Source organism: Schistocerca americana, chromosome 1 (genome assembly GCF_021461395.2).
Source record: "Schistocerca americana isolate TAMUIC-IGC-003095 chromosome 1, iqSchAmer2.1, whole genome shotgun sequence".
In the NCBI taxonomy this organism is placed as follows: Eukaryota; Metazoa; Arthropoda; class Insecta; order Orthoptera; family Acrididae; genus Schistocerca; species Schistocerca americana.
In genome coordinates this window covers 15,936,488-15,952,312 of record NC_060119.1, presented here as the reverse complement: position 1 = coordinate 15,952,312, position 15,825 = coordinate 15,936,488, and the positions used below count along the sequence as shown (strand labels likewise).

Below are 15,825 nucleotides of genomic sequence, written 5' to 3'. Positions count from 1 at the left end.
GAGGCCTTCTCGCCTGCTATTAACAAGCCATTTTCTGCTCCTAAAACGAAACATTCATCATTTATACACATATAGTTTGCAAGTGAATCCTGCCGATACAGTTTAGTAACATGATGGTATATACCTCTCAGGATCCTTAGGAAACCTAAAAACAGACAGCTGTGGTGTCTTCTTCCTGTTGTTAGTGCAATTTATTGCGCTACAAACGCTCCCGCCAGTAAGAGCCATTGTATAAATCGAAATAAACAACCACTATTCTCTTTCACGATCGCGGCGAATTCACAGTGTAACGCAGCAGCCTCTTGGGGCGCTGCTGGCGCTGTAGGCAACAAAATCGAAGCGAAGTGTCGCTACTGTTATGATGTATCGAAGAATAGCAAAGAGACTGATTACAAGTGGAAACTTGTGAATTGTGTAAAATATCTTTGACGTTGGAGTCGTCTTTGACTATTGTCTTGGTGTGTGTTGACGGAAGAACAATGTGAAGGTCGCCGTCATAAATAATTTTGAATTATGTTACTATTATTTTTGTATTAACTAAAAAGAAGAAACTACATTTGAAGAAACTGTATTTGAAACACCAAAATGAGAGAAACTCGTTGAACCACGTCTTTTCTGCAGCCGACAACGATGCATTGTGGAATCATACTTCGACAACTGAAGCCAAGACTAATATCGCCTTGCAAACGTCTAACGGAAAAAGTACTGTCACGAAATATGGCAAATTTAAGTAAATAAAAAATAGTGATCATATTTTCAACTTGTGTCTTAGCCGGGATGCCATATTTCAACTGGGGACTGTAGCCGGGATATTGTGTTCACGAGATTTTCAACAGTGCTACGAGGAAGAACAGTTTTGTGTGTTAATACCTGTTTCTTCAGAATGTGTGTTACAGTGTTTGTGTTCATCGGGAAGTAAAAGTTTTGGAGAAGAAATGTTTCGGCAAAAAATATAATTTTCGACAGAAGAAAATACTTCAAGAATTTTGGTCAACAATCACATGGATGGAAAACGTGGTTTTGCAACAGTAGAAGAGTGTTCCAGATAAGTCACGAAAACCTCGTATTTTGTTAATACAATATTTTTATCTTGTTTTATATTGTTGTGTATAAATTTTTGTTCTTCACAATGACTTATGAGTTTTTCGAGAGTATTGTGCCTAAAGTAGAAAGTAGTAATTTAATAGACTTCGAACATCAGGACAGGTCAAATCAAAGAGAAAGAACCGATCAATTTGATTTAAAAAGTTTTCTTGTAAATTTCACGAAAGAAATTAAACAATCAGTTGACGACAATAAGACTTACTGGGATGAAAAAATTGAGAACATTTTGTTGCAAGTCCAAGCAGTCAATACCCAAGTGGGTGAGCTTTCGAACAGAGTTGGTAGTGTTGAGGAAAAAATTGAATCTGTGGAAGCAAAAGTAAATGAAATTGATGCTAAATTGAGCGGTGAAATTAATACTGTAAAAAATGAGTTACTGGTAGATAGGGAACGAAATTTAATGGATTTTAATGAGATAAAAGGGGATATTAAAAATTTGGATGAGAATACAAAAAGTTTGACAATCGTTTGGTTACTCTAGAAGAAAAAGTAGAATGCAATGGTTTAGAAAACAAAAAATCTGTCAAAGAACTTAGCGAAAAAATTGAAAGTTTTAACACTGAATTTCAAAGCAAAAATTACAATGTCAACACATGTAATCTTGTATCTAATATTCCACTGAAGCACTTTTCGGTAGATGGACCCTTACATCCCGTTGATTTTATGCTGTATTGTAAGGATTGTTTTTTACCTCACTCACCAGATGAAATAAAAATTAAATTTGTGAAAAAATTCTTAGAAGGGGAAGCTTTGACTTGGGCAAACCAGATTGTAACTCTGGAAAAATTTTGGGATGATCTTAAACAAACTAGAATCAAAAGTGAATTTTTGAATGGGCGAAACTATAGAGGATCAGATGGGAGCATGAAACAATTTTGCAAAAGTGAACTTCAAAAATTTATTCATTTAACAAAACCTTTGGATGACTTGATCAAAATTGATACCTTAAAGAGAAGATTGCCATCAGCAATGCAGTTGAGTTTAGTTCATTGTCCTGATAGTAATGTAGAGCAGTTTCTCAATTATATTGATAAGTTAGATAGGGTAACAACACGAACACACAGTGGGTTTACTTAGAAAGGTAATGGTCCAAATTGGGGAAATGACTTTCAAAAAAGGGAACTAAACAATTATCATGGCGTCAGTCAAGATTCAGGGGGATATAACAATTTTGAAAAAAAGGACCATAATTTTTATCCAAAACAAGAACAACATTTTCACATTAATAATCAACAAAATAGAGAACACTTTAGGGATCAAAATCACAGAAATTTTGATAGAGGTCAGTACAATAGGAACTACCAACAATCAGGTAATGTTTGGCATAGGAATGGGATCAGAAATGTTGATCAGCGTAGACGCCCCCTTGAAGGTCCGCAAGGTTGAGGCAGAAGGTGAGCATGATGAAAGGACCAATGGATGTGACTATCATAAACCCAAACATGACAGTTCCAAACCTAAGCTATCACATGAGGTTATTAGTTGTTACTTATTGAAAAAATTTCAAGAGGAAAATAATATTGATAAAGATAAAATTTTCAGTACACAAGAACATACAGTAGATAAAAGTAATTGTGATTCATTTAATTTAACAGAGTTTTACACTCGGGCAGAAAAGAACAACACTTTGTCAGATGATGTAATTTGTAGTAGTTCAGAGATGTGTGTGAATGAAAGAGAGAATGCATGCTGTGAGAATGAAAATGTTGGTGAAAGGGATCTGGTAACTTTAGAAAGGGGAAATAATATTTTGGGGAATAATTTGAATGTGTATGACCTGAATATGTGTAATGATAATGATGTTGTTGATAAAGTTGATAATGATGGTAATGGTATTGATGATGATGTTGAGGAAAGGTATTTCATTAGTTTAAATAGGGAATTGGGTATACACATGGTTGAAAATGGATTAAATAGTGAGAATATTATAGAAATTCCCAGGGATGTTACCAGGATGAATAAAGCTCACAAGCTGGATGTATATGAAAGTGTGAATTTTGATGTTGTTGATAAAGAATCTGACTACACAAATGACAATGACACATGTATAACTTGTAACCTAAGTGAAACTTTTACAGATACTAATGATACACACACATTTCTTATGAATATATGGCTCAACAGTGAAACTATTTCTTTTGACAAGAACTTTAGAAAGATGCTTATTAATGTATGTGAAACTGTATGTCCTGAGTGGTGGAAAAAGATGAGATATTTTATTTTTGAAAAGCTGAAGGATAAGTACTTCAATAGTATACAATGTGATTTGGATGAAAATTCTTGGCTATTTGAGATAATAGAGAGTACTCATGACAATTTTGTGTCTTGTGCAAATTTTATAACTGAGACAAATAATACATGTAATGATATGCCATATGATTCTGATAAGTATAGGTTTGGGGAAATTGAAAGTGATTTATTACATGAGGATACAGGTTCTGAGAAAAGTGATCAATTTTGCAGTCCCTATATAAAAGTTCAAATTGGGTCATGGATTGGTAAATGTTTAATTGATACAGGAAGTGAGATCTCGGGAATATCTGAAAGGTTAAGCAAGAAATTGAAAGTGGGGAAAGATTATGTTGAAATGCCAGTTGTTGGGGTAAAGATAAAAGGTGCTACTGGGAAGAGCAGTAAATTGGTAAAAAGCCAGGCTTTAGTGACATTTTTAATTGGAGGCAAGTTGTTCACACATGGATGTTTCGTAATTCAGGAATTTAATGAGGATTTTCTTTTGGGTATGAATTGGATAGTAGAAGCAAATACAGCATTTGATTGGGTTGGAAAAAAACTTTTGTAGAAACTAGTGAAAGGGAGTACATTCAGACAAATTTTGCGAACACACTTGGTGATCAGAGTAATGGAAATTTTGACAGTATCAATTTACTAAAAGAAAAAAGATTGGAGAATATTGAAACTCATAGATTTGATACCGATGAAGTTGAATTTGGGAATTTAGTAAATTTGAAAATTTCAGAAACACAAAATTTATCTGGGGAGCGAAAACAACAGTTAGAAAATCTGCTGTGGGAATACAGTGATGTTTTCAGTGACATACCTGGAAGGGTAAAGGGTTGTCAGTGTGAGCTTCAGGTAAAACCTCATGAACCATTTTTCATAAAACCATACAGTATTGCAATATCAAAAAGACTTGGTGTTGAGAAAGAGCTGAAAAAGATGGAAGGATGTAATATAATAGAAAGGAGTATCAGTTCATATAATAATCCTCTAGTAGTAATTTCGAAAAAAGATGGTGGAGTAACATTGGTTTTGGACTCTACACACTTAAACAAAATTTTGTTCAGACAGATAGACCATCCTGAAAATATTGATGAGTTACTCTATAAATTTACGGATTTAAAATATATGTCAAGTTTGGATCTAACTTCGGGTTTTCATCAGGTACCACTTTCGGTTAATCCTAGAAAATATACTGCTTTCTTGTACAATGGTAAGAGTTACCGTTACCAATGTTGTGTTGTGCCATTTGGGTTAAATTCTTCTGTTTCTGAATTTATAAGAGCTTTGGATCATGTACTGGGGCAAGAACTTGCGTCTAAACTGATAATTTATGTAGATGACATTTTGGTTACAGGGCAAAATTGGGAGGAACATTTTTTGATTTTGAAGTCAGTTTGTGAAAAACTTAGAAAAGGGGGGATGACATTGAAATTAGAGAAATGTAAATTTGCAGTTTCTGAATTGAAATTTTTGGGTCATGTTGTCACAGACAAGGGAATTTTGGCAGAGCCAGAAAAAATTAAAGCAATTTCAGAAATTCCTATTCGTAAGACTAAAAAACAATTAAAGTCGTTCTTTGGGTTATGCGGTTATTACCGAAAACATATAAGTGATCAGAGTCTGAATGCACCATGTTTAAGCCAATTACTTAAGAAAAACACTGTTTGGGTTTGGGATAAAAGTTGTCAGGAAGAGTTTGATAAAATTAACCAAGAGTTGAGAAAGCAACACTTATTACACAGACCTGATTTTAGTTTTCCATTTTGTTTGAACACGGATAGCAGTAATTATGGGCTTGGAGCAGAGTTATTTCAAGAAAGAGTAGAGAATGGAGTTAAGATACATTGTACCATAGCATTTTCAAGCAGAATGTTGCTCAAGCATGAGAAAAATTATACAGTCACAGAGAAGGAACTTTTGGCAATTCATTGGGCTTTTACAAAATTTAGAATTTACCTTGTTGGACATAAAACCATAGTATTTTCGGATCACAAAGCTTTGAGTTACTTACAAGAGTGCAAATTATACCACAGTAGATTGACCAGATGGGCAATTTTACTGCAACAGTTTGACTTTGAAATCAAACACATAAAAGGTTCTGAGAATGTAGTAGCTGATTCACTTTCAAGTTTACCAATTGGGGGAGAAAAGGAGATTTTTGAACAAGAGGAGGAAAAGCAATTTAAAATTAGATACTTGAAAGGGGTGGAAAATGAAAAAACAATTAGAGCTATGTGTAACAAAATTAGAAAAAATCTAAATTTAGATCAGAGTTGGAAATTAATCAAAGAATGTTTAGGCAAGAAGGGGTATGAGAAACTTGATAAATTTTACAAATTGCATAAGGGGATTTTGTTTCGGAGAACAGATGTAGATTCTGATAATTGGAAACTGTGTTGGTCAGAGGCAGATGCTGATAAGCTGATCATTTACATACATGAAAGTTTTGGTCATTGTGGGATACAGAAGTCTATTCAAAAGATACAAGAAAATGTTTATTTTTACAATATTGGAAAGAAGGTAAGAAAAGAATTGGCAACCTGTGACAAATGGCAGAGAGTTAAAGTGAGCATTCAAAGATGTGGTGGAGAGATGCAAAACATTATTCCGGAAAAACCTTTAGATCTTATCGCAGTGGACGTATATGGAATGTTACCAAAGAGTAAAGGTGGTTACTGTTACATATTTGTTATGGTAGATGTATTTTCAAAATTAATTAAACTATATCCAGTGAAAAAAGCTACTAGCCATGAAATTATAATAAAAATTGAAAGAGATTATTTCGAACAGGTGGGTAAACCAAAAGCTATATTATCAGATAATGGTTCACAGTTCACCTCTAAAATTTGGAAAAAGTTTATTGAAAGATAAAAATTGAAGCATATACTTATATCTGTTTATTCTCCGTCCACCAATCCTGCAGAAAGATATATGAGGGAAATTGGGAGGCTTTGTAGAACCTATTGTAGCCATAAACATCCAACCTGGTTTGAGCACATTCGAAATTTTGAAGATATTATGAATAGCCTACAACATAGTTCCCCAGGATTTTCACCATATGAGATTATGTTTAATATTAGACCTCCAAATCTTATATCAGAACTTATTGAATTTCCTAAATGTACACCTTTAACTATGCAAGAGAGAGAAGATATTGTCAGGGAAACTATGAGGAAACAAGGGGAAAAGAGGAATAAAAGATATAACAATAGGGTAAGATTAACCACTTTTAAATTTGGGGATCTTGTTCTGGTCAAATCTCATGAAAAATCAAAAATGTTAACTTCAGAAATTAAAAAATTCGTTGATATCTATATTGGGCCTGTTGAAGTCATAGAAAATCCACACCCTAATGCTTATCTTTTGGTGTATCCTAAGTCAAAGAAATTATTTGGTCTCAGGAATGTTGTCTCTTAAAAACTGTATAAACAGAAATCATAATTTCAAAATTTAAATAACCTATTATCATCTAAAACAAAAGTTCTCCACTGGAATACGCTTGTTAGAACAAAACTGCCTGTACAACGAAGTGTGTATATTTGCATGTATAAATTAATAATTTGAAGTCACATATTAATTGAAACTGATGAAAAACACTGTTCTAACAAAGAATGAGACAAAGATTTATTTTTACTTTTTTACAAAAAAAAGTCTCCATAGTGAGCATTTCTGAATTTTTCTAATTTTTGGAAGCTAAGTCTTCCCTGTGGGTGAAGGCATGCATGTGAGGACATGCATGCAAAGGTATAAGTTTCAAAACCAATTTTAGATAAAGCCTCATGATATATGAGCAGTTTATTGTTGTTTATACTGATGTTGTGGGGAGCAAAAGTACTCTTCACAAGAATGTGACTTGTAGTAATACTGTAGTAGAGAGGAAAGTGTACATAAATAATTGCAAAAAATTTAGATAATACTGATGTATCTTTAGCTGTACTAAAAGAAGAAAATCATAAAAAAATACAAAATAAAAAAACCTAAGTAAAAAAATTTAAAAAGAAAATCATAAGCAAAAAAAATATACAAAAAACAAAAAATCCATGACTAATAAAAAAAATATAAAAATTAAAAAAAAATCAGATGTTAAAAAAATATATATATATAAAAGGCAAATATAGAGAAAAACACATTACACTATATATGTCCAATATCATTTTTACTGTACAATATGTAAGCATAATGAAATTAACATTAATATTTAAAAAAAAATTAGATCTTATTCTAGGAAATGAGTTTTACCTTTCTATTATTTTCAATCTGCATGCTGTATGTTAGAATATTTCTCATGTATGTTTTATACCATGTATATTTGTCATGTTAAATAATTTCTTTACTTGAAAATTTTGTGTATGGGATTGATGGGGAAGTATCATTGCAACAACAGCCAGTAATAAGTCCACAGATTCAAAGAGTCCAAATTTGGAAGAGGCTATCAGACTGCATCATTAATGTACTAATTGTGTAATACAGATCCATCACTGAGTGTTGTCGGGATTTTGTTGTATATGTCCATAACAACAAAAGCCCTGGGGAGCAGTTTAATGGATCTGGGAGATGTTATTTTTTTACCGTATTTGTCGATACCGAATTGTAAATGTTTTCTTATATTTTTGTCAGAATTTATTATAATTTGTCTTATTATATGTTAATTTACTTCTGTTTTTGAGAGTAAAAGCATATTGATTACTATTAGAAAATGTATCGAAGAATAGCAAAGAGACTGATTACAAGTGGAAACTTGTGAATTGTGTAAAATATCTTTGACATTGGAGTCGTCTTTGACTATAGTTAGTCGGCAGCTAACTCTTGGTGTATGTTGACGGAAGAACAATGTGAAGGTCGCCGTCATAAATAATTTTGAATTATGTTACTATTATTTTTGTATTAACTAAAAAGAAGAAACTACATTTGAAGAAACTGTATTTGAAACACCAAAATGAGAGAAACACGTTGAACCACGTCTTTTCTGCAGCCGACAATGATGCATTGTAGAATCATACTTAGACAACTGAAGCCAAGACTAATTTCGCCTTGCAAATGTCTAACGGAAAAGGTACTGTCACGAAATATGGCAAATTTAAGTAAATAAAAAATAGTGATCATATTTTCAACTTGTGTCTTAGCCGGGATGCCATATTTCAACCTTACCAATGATTTACGCTACAATTAAAACAAAACTTATTCACAATTCCAATTACAATAGCTACACATTTCATGTACCGGTTTTCGTAAATACAGATCTTTACGTACTTGGTTTAGGTGAAATAATGCCAATGCGTCACAATTATTTCGATGTGAGCAATGAAACTTCACGTAAAACATGACTGCGATAAAATGCGTAATAAAATAAATATACCGAGGTCTAGAAATAAGCATGATTACACATAAAAGGGATGATTAATACAGTTCAATATTAAAAATGTGTATTCAACAAAACTGTAGTCCTACAGAACTGGAGGGGTGTGACGAATGGTTTTATTTTATCAGTGAAATTACATACCGGTACTGGATGTTACTAATGCACCTGAAACCATCAAATAAATGATTACAAACTTAATTTACCGGTTTTTCTCCCCCGGAATCCAAAACATCAGACAGTATATATAATAATGGTATGAGGCAATGAAGGGAGATTATTTGAGGACGTATTTTCATCAATTTTGAGACGTTATGACTCGTAATAGCCCTGGAGACGTCTTTTACAACAATCGAATAATTTGTAGCAGTACACCGATAAAAATAACTGCTTGCAACTAGCAAGTAATCGCGCAACGCGCAACCAAACTTCGAACACACAAATAACTTCTTAACACGATACGATTACATGACAATGGACGCCATACGCATACTCAAAATAACAAACCTAGATGAACACAGCACCGGTTTTCGTACGCCTCCAAACAAACTGCTTTTCAGAGATTGTATTTTAATAAATGAAGACATACAGGAGCAGTGGATTTTAATAATACCGACAACCAAAGACAACAAAGCAACTGAACTACGCACTAGAACAAGCCAGTTTATTTGATTAATTTAAAATGTTTTGTTATTTGCTGACATGAATCCATGGCTTTTTAGATTAAAGTACTGACTTCGAAAGTGGGGGCATTTGATGACAGAATTAAAAATCATTATTGACAAAGCCAATCCAATCCAATAGAGACCGTAGATCTTACACTAATAACTAAACAAGAAATTTCCAGAAACTTACCTCCGCTTATAAAAATGTCCACAGTGTGCGTTAGAAAAATGTGTAGAAGAATGAAACTCAAGGCGAAAATACGAATTGCTTTGGAAGTAAAGGATACTTATTATAAATGTCACTATCTTTATCGTAAGTTTTGCATATGATTTTTACGGCTTAATGCTTTGGTTGCTATTATTGGCTCGTTGTAATACGAGAGTTTCTTATTTAAATTTGAACGAAACCATTAAACAGAGGCACATTTTCGAAGTGTTGTTTGACTGATTTAGTCACTCAGTACAAAACACCTTCCTATACTCTTTACTAGTTTAAAAAAAATGGTTCAAAAGGCTGTGAGCACTATGGGACTTAACTTCTGAGGTCATCAGTCCCCTAGAACTACTTAAACCTATTTAACCTAAGGACATCACACACACCCGTGCTCGAGGCAGGATTCGAACCTGCGACAATAGCGGTGGTCTGATCCCTGAAAATGTTACTGCAACTTTTCTGAAGTGTATAATCCTTGACTCATTTGCCAGATTTATGCATTCTGTAATCTCACTAAATAACTCAAGGAAAATAACAGAGACAGTTCTATCCTTCTCCAATCCGTGCATGTATCATGTCTTCAGTGAATTCGGCACCAACAGGACATTACGAATTTTACTTTTTTAAATGTCCAACCACACATGCATATTTCCTTGTCCAGCAGTTCATTCGGTTGGGCAGTCTCCAGTATATGTTTCCTTCTGTGTTTTGTTTGTACAGACATACCGGAGCAATGATCATTCACATAGATTTTAACTAATTTTTTGCCAGTGCACTGTTAGTACCTGCGAAAACAAAAACTGCTGCACAAGCTCTGCAAACAACAAATGTGATCTTACAAAACATCAAACAATGGTTCTTCGACAATAAAATGAAAACGAATGAAGAAATAACACAACAAAATCTTACATGCAGCCTTACAAATGTGGCATACCCCGATAATATGGAGGCTATCAATGAATGAACAAACAGTGTATGTGTGCTCCCAGCTCTCCGATGTACTGTCTGCAGAAAGTAAGTTGACACTCGGCGCCGTGGCTTATGGGAATGACTGTAAATGGGAGATGCCTCCACTGTCACTCGCTTCAGCCACCGCGCCGAGTGTCAACTTAGTTTGTGTGTACAGTAATATACCTTCTGAGGAGAACAGAAGGTGTATTAGCTGACCCATACCTTATAACAGTGCATTATGCAATATTTAATAGCCACATCAATCATGGCCTACTGTTATGGGGATATTCTGAAGGCTGCAAGTATGTGGCAGTGCTACATAAAAAAAGCAGTCAGAATCTTTGCATCAAGCTAAAGACTGCAGCACTGCAAGCCTATGTTCACCCAATTCGACCTGGTGGAGGCTCTGTAATGGTGTGGGACGTGTGCAGTTGGAATTAAATGGGACCCCTTATACTTCTAGATACGATTCTGACAGGTGACACATATGTAAACATCATGTCTACCTGCCTCCATTCATGTCCATTGTGCATTCCGACAGACTTGCAAAAATCCAGCAGGTCAATCCAACACCCCACACGTCCAGCACTTCCGCTGGCCTCCATCTCTCCAGACATGAACATGTTTGGGCATACCTGGGATGCCTTGCAACAAGCTGTTCAGTACAGATTCGACCCCCTTCTACTCTAGCAGATTGATGGGCAGCACTGCAGGATTCATGGTGTCATTCCTTCCATGACTACTTTAGACATTAGTTGAGTCCATGCCACGTCATGCTGCAAAACTTCTGCATACTCGCGGGGGCCCTACCCGATATTAGGCAGGTGTACCAGTTTCTTTGGCTCTTCAGTGTGTGTATCACATATATTTCCTTATATATATGAAAAATGACAAATAACTCTTGCATATTTAATCTTCACACAGTCTGTCCAATCATGACTGGTAAACGACACAGATCCAGAAATTAAAAACATCAAGTTACTGGTATTTCTATAGATACGTTAACTTTGCACACCTTATGTTATGGAAGTAAGAGCTCTGGAAACCAAGGGGCTGTTAGTTCTGTTTTGCATATATATCTACTTGATTAGTTCTCATTAGTTGGAAAATAATATTGTGGCAATATAAAATCTACCACCCCAAGAAACGACAGTGAGAAAATGGATGTCATGTAAAAATAAGCAAACACTGCAGAAAGTGCTAGATTCCCAATTTCTGGAATAGACAGGAAGATTTATGGGTCTCTACGTCAGCCGAACATAACGAATAGAATAGTTTGGTAAATACCATAAATGGATATAAGTCTGCCACAGCAGCCTGTATTCGAGATGACTGTAACTGCAAAATTATCTGAAAGGAAAAAAGATCAAGGTCAATTACAAATACACACTTTCTATCTAATCAAGTGCTTCAGATGAAGGATGTTTCATTTATTTATTTATTATACACCTTTAAAAATGCAACCAACATAATCTTTTGTGTACACAGACGTAGCAATACAATTACATAAATAACACGCACAGACTAAAAAATATTTTACGTAATTACTGTTCGACATTAAATTGTCCATCATACTGCGCATGATGTATTATGTAGAATCACATACATAAGTTTAATGTAATGAAACTATATTACTGTCTGAGATAATTTTTAAAGCCTATTTCGAACTCTTCTATTGTATAAAATGCTTTTTCTCTCAAAGCCACAACTGTGCGACGTCTTTAAACATATTGGTGACACATTGTGTACCTGTAGTGACAACATATTAAACTGTTTTACCCTCATGTATTTGTAACTGTCTAGAGTTTCCTTAAGTCTAGCGACTGTGATGTCTGTCTTCTGTTTTAGGTGTGTATTATATTGACGGGCCACGAGGTTACAGCACCGCGGGGTCGAGGCACCTTGTCACAGTTCCTGCAGAACCCCCCCCCCCCCCCCCCCCCCGCCATCAGAGGTTCGGATCCTCCCTCGGGGGTGGATGGGTGTGTTATCCTTAGCGTGAGATAGTTTTAGATTAAGTAGTGTGTAAACCAATGACCTCATGACCTCAGCAGTTTGTCCCAATAGGAACGTACCACAAATTTCCAAAATAACATCAATGGATAGAGTGTTTTAGTTTGTAATAATGCTAGTTTTCTTTTGTATGTGTTAGGCAACTTAATATGAAGAGGAATGTAGCTGTGGGTATTTTTATTTTTTTTTTTTTTTTTTTTTTTTTTTTTTTTTTTTTTTTTTTTTTTTTTTTAAATAGGGTTCCCAAGACATTATTTATAGCCCCACAGATGCATCTGAACTCCTTATTTTTGCTAAATGTGATCTTTTTTTGCTCCAGGGAAATTCCTCAATAACACAATGGCATGTCAATTGTGCTTGGAAAAAGGTATAGTATGCATTTAGCAATAGCTTATCATTAACACATGACCTTAGTTTACCTAACAAATATGTAGCACATACTAAGTTAGTAGAGATATATTTGGTATAATTCTTCCATGTTAATTTCGTGTGAAGACAGAAGTCAAGAAGTTTAGCTGAAGCAGTTATTGCCATCCTCTTTAATTGATAAGGTAAAGAGAATATTTACAGTTTGTCAGTATTAATACAAAATTCAGTGAGATGGAACCACTTACTGGCTGCTCTGAAATGATCCCTACTTTACTGCTTTAATGCTCCTCAATTTTTACCAGCTGGAACAAAAGTGGTACCATCATAACATAAATTTTCACATACTAATCACTGGTTATGACATAGCGTATTGTGAGTCACTAAAATTGGGAAGTATTATGTTATGTGGCTGGCATTTGGCTGAAATCAGAAATTAGTGGCTAGTGTTTGGTTGAAATCAGAAATCGGTCATGTGACATTCCTCACTCACTAATTTTGAGACACAGTATTGTATCCATCATATTTCGTTGTTTCCATGTTATAACTTTGATTTTTTGACAGTATGCAATTTGAAGGCAATGTCAAATAGAAGATTTATCACAAACACATCACTCTATATACAATTTGTTATAATTAAATATCTCTTAGACACATCAGTCCTTAAGAGATTTCAAGATGAAATGCATTCACTGTGGTTAGAGACGTAGTGTTACAGAACTGAAAGAAGTAGGATAATATCCTAGAACACACTAATACCTTTTCTCTCCAGCTTTGCTTTTGTAACACATTCTGGGTCTTCTTATTTATGTAATAGAAGCATGTCCCACAATATTCGATGTTATTTACATGAAATGAGTTTCTTCTCTTTCATGGCTTCAAGCTTAAAAAATGAACGATGAAACTGCTGCTAGTGAAACAAGCAGTAAAGACATTTACATCATATGAAATTTATATTTTTTCTTATCACAAATAATTGACTTTTTTTTAATATGTCATGATTCCTGAGGGTGTGGTTAGGTGGGAACCTACAAGTAAAGCTTAAGTTACTGCGAGTGAAACGAGCAGCAATCATATGTATAGTCTTGCTTGTTACCAATGCTTTGTGATTTCTTTGAAGTAAGCCACGATTTTTGAGAGTGTGGTTATACACAAACCTAAGAGCACAGCTTAAATTGGTGCAAATGAAATGAGCAGCAATCATATTTGTAGTTTTGCTTGTCATAAATGCTGCGTGGGATTAGCCGAGCGGTCTAAGGCACTGCAGTCAAGGACTGTGCGGCTGATCCTGGCGGAGGTTCGAGTCCTCCCTCGGGCATGGGTGTGTGTGTGTTTGTCCTTAGGATAATTTAAGTTAAGTAGTGTGTAAGCTTAGGGACTGATGACCTTAGCAGTTAAGTCCCATAAGATTTCACACATATTTGAATGTTTTGTCATAAATATTTAGTTATGATCGAATCTTTAGCAGTGCTTTCATAAATGTGGTAGTCAAGACAAAGAGCACATTACACTGGGAGAAAGACATCATGTCACAGTCTGATTTCATGCAAATGCCAGTCACACACTGTGGTACTTCCTGATTTCAGTCACTCATAGCATAAGAAACAGTCCCTAATACAACATAAAAATGCTATCAGTTATTGTGTCTTTTCATATAAATCTTTTCACTTATATCTACTTTATCAGCTTTCACTTTGTAATTTAAGTTTTCTTATTTAGAAACTATCATCAGCATTACTAACACTTAGTGGATATCAGAACCACCCACAGTAACATTATGTGTGTGGAGGATGGCTTCTATGGACTAATCCCACTAACTCTGATACGAAAGTGTGTTTCACTTTGCTTTTTGGTACTTTCGTTAAATATAGTTTTTAAGCATATGAGATAGATTGATCAAACTGTGAGATCAAAATGCCGTGATGGAAGTGATCTGATTAATCTAAAAGAAGATGTTTTAGTCATTATTAATTAACTAAAGCAGAAATAAGGATGTAGCAGCAAATTTCGAGATAACTCAACCTTACAAAATCCGACGCCTAATACGTAATGTGCTAATCAGATACAGTCTTTTAATATACCAATTAAATTATGTACAATTTTGATTTTGTAGTAATTATTGTTTTTGTAACTTTTAGCCCTTCTGTCCCCACACCAAACCAGTTTAGTCAATATATTACAAACACGATTTGCCTCCAAACAACAGAGACAGAGTGTAAGGATACCTGAACACCATTTTGGTTGTCTTTGAAATTGTTTAAACGATAATTCGATTGAAAAGTCATTGTGTAATTTTAACCTGACGCCATAAGAACGACATTACACATCACCATTGTAAAATTAGCTGTTATAGGCAGTTATCTACTAACCAACTAATAAGGGACACATTTGTTTGGTTTGACAGCTTCAGATGACAGTGTGTATTTTCTTTTCTGAGCTATGATATGGTGCAAACATTGATGGCAGCCATATTTAAATGCAGCAAACGTGGATGTTTGCAGAAATTTTTTCAGGAGTGGTCAAGGTTTTAAAATTTTTGTATTTGATATGGTCCTCAGCAGACAATTATACCCTAAGAATAAATTGTAACATGGTATTATCAGTTTTATTGTATCTCAAAGCATTGGTAGTTGACTCAGTATATTTTGAAGAACACACTACTTTCATAACCCAAAAGGCAAGCATATTTCATAAATAAATGCAAAGTAAATCTTTTTGTACTAGTAATAATGAATATGGATACATTCTTTTCAATTAAACGATCAAAAATGACATCTGCATATGATTCAACAAATCGGGAAATTATGGCAGACAATATTCACTAAAGATATTTTCATTCATATAGTTATAATGTTTAGATTGTCACTGAATACTGCTATAGAACGAAAAAGTCAGACAGGCTACATAAACCTTGT

The 15,825-nt window shown here is 34.4% G+C and overlaps 1 pseudogene; it reads left to right on the top strand.

Moving 5' to 3' along the window:
• The first annotated feature begins 2,419 nt into the window (after positions 1-2,419).
• The window catches only part of LOC124622292, a 176,317-nt pseudogene continuing 162,911 nt past the window's right edge, over positions 2,420-15,825 (top strand).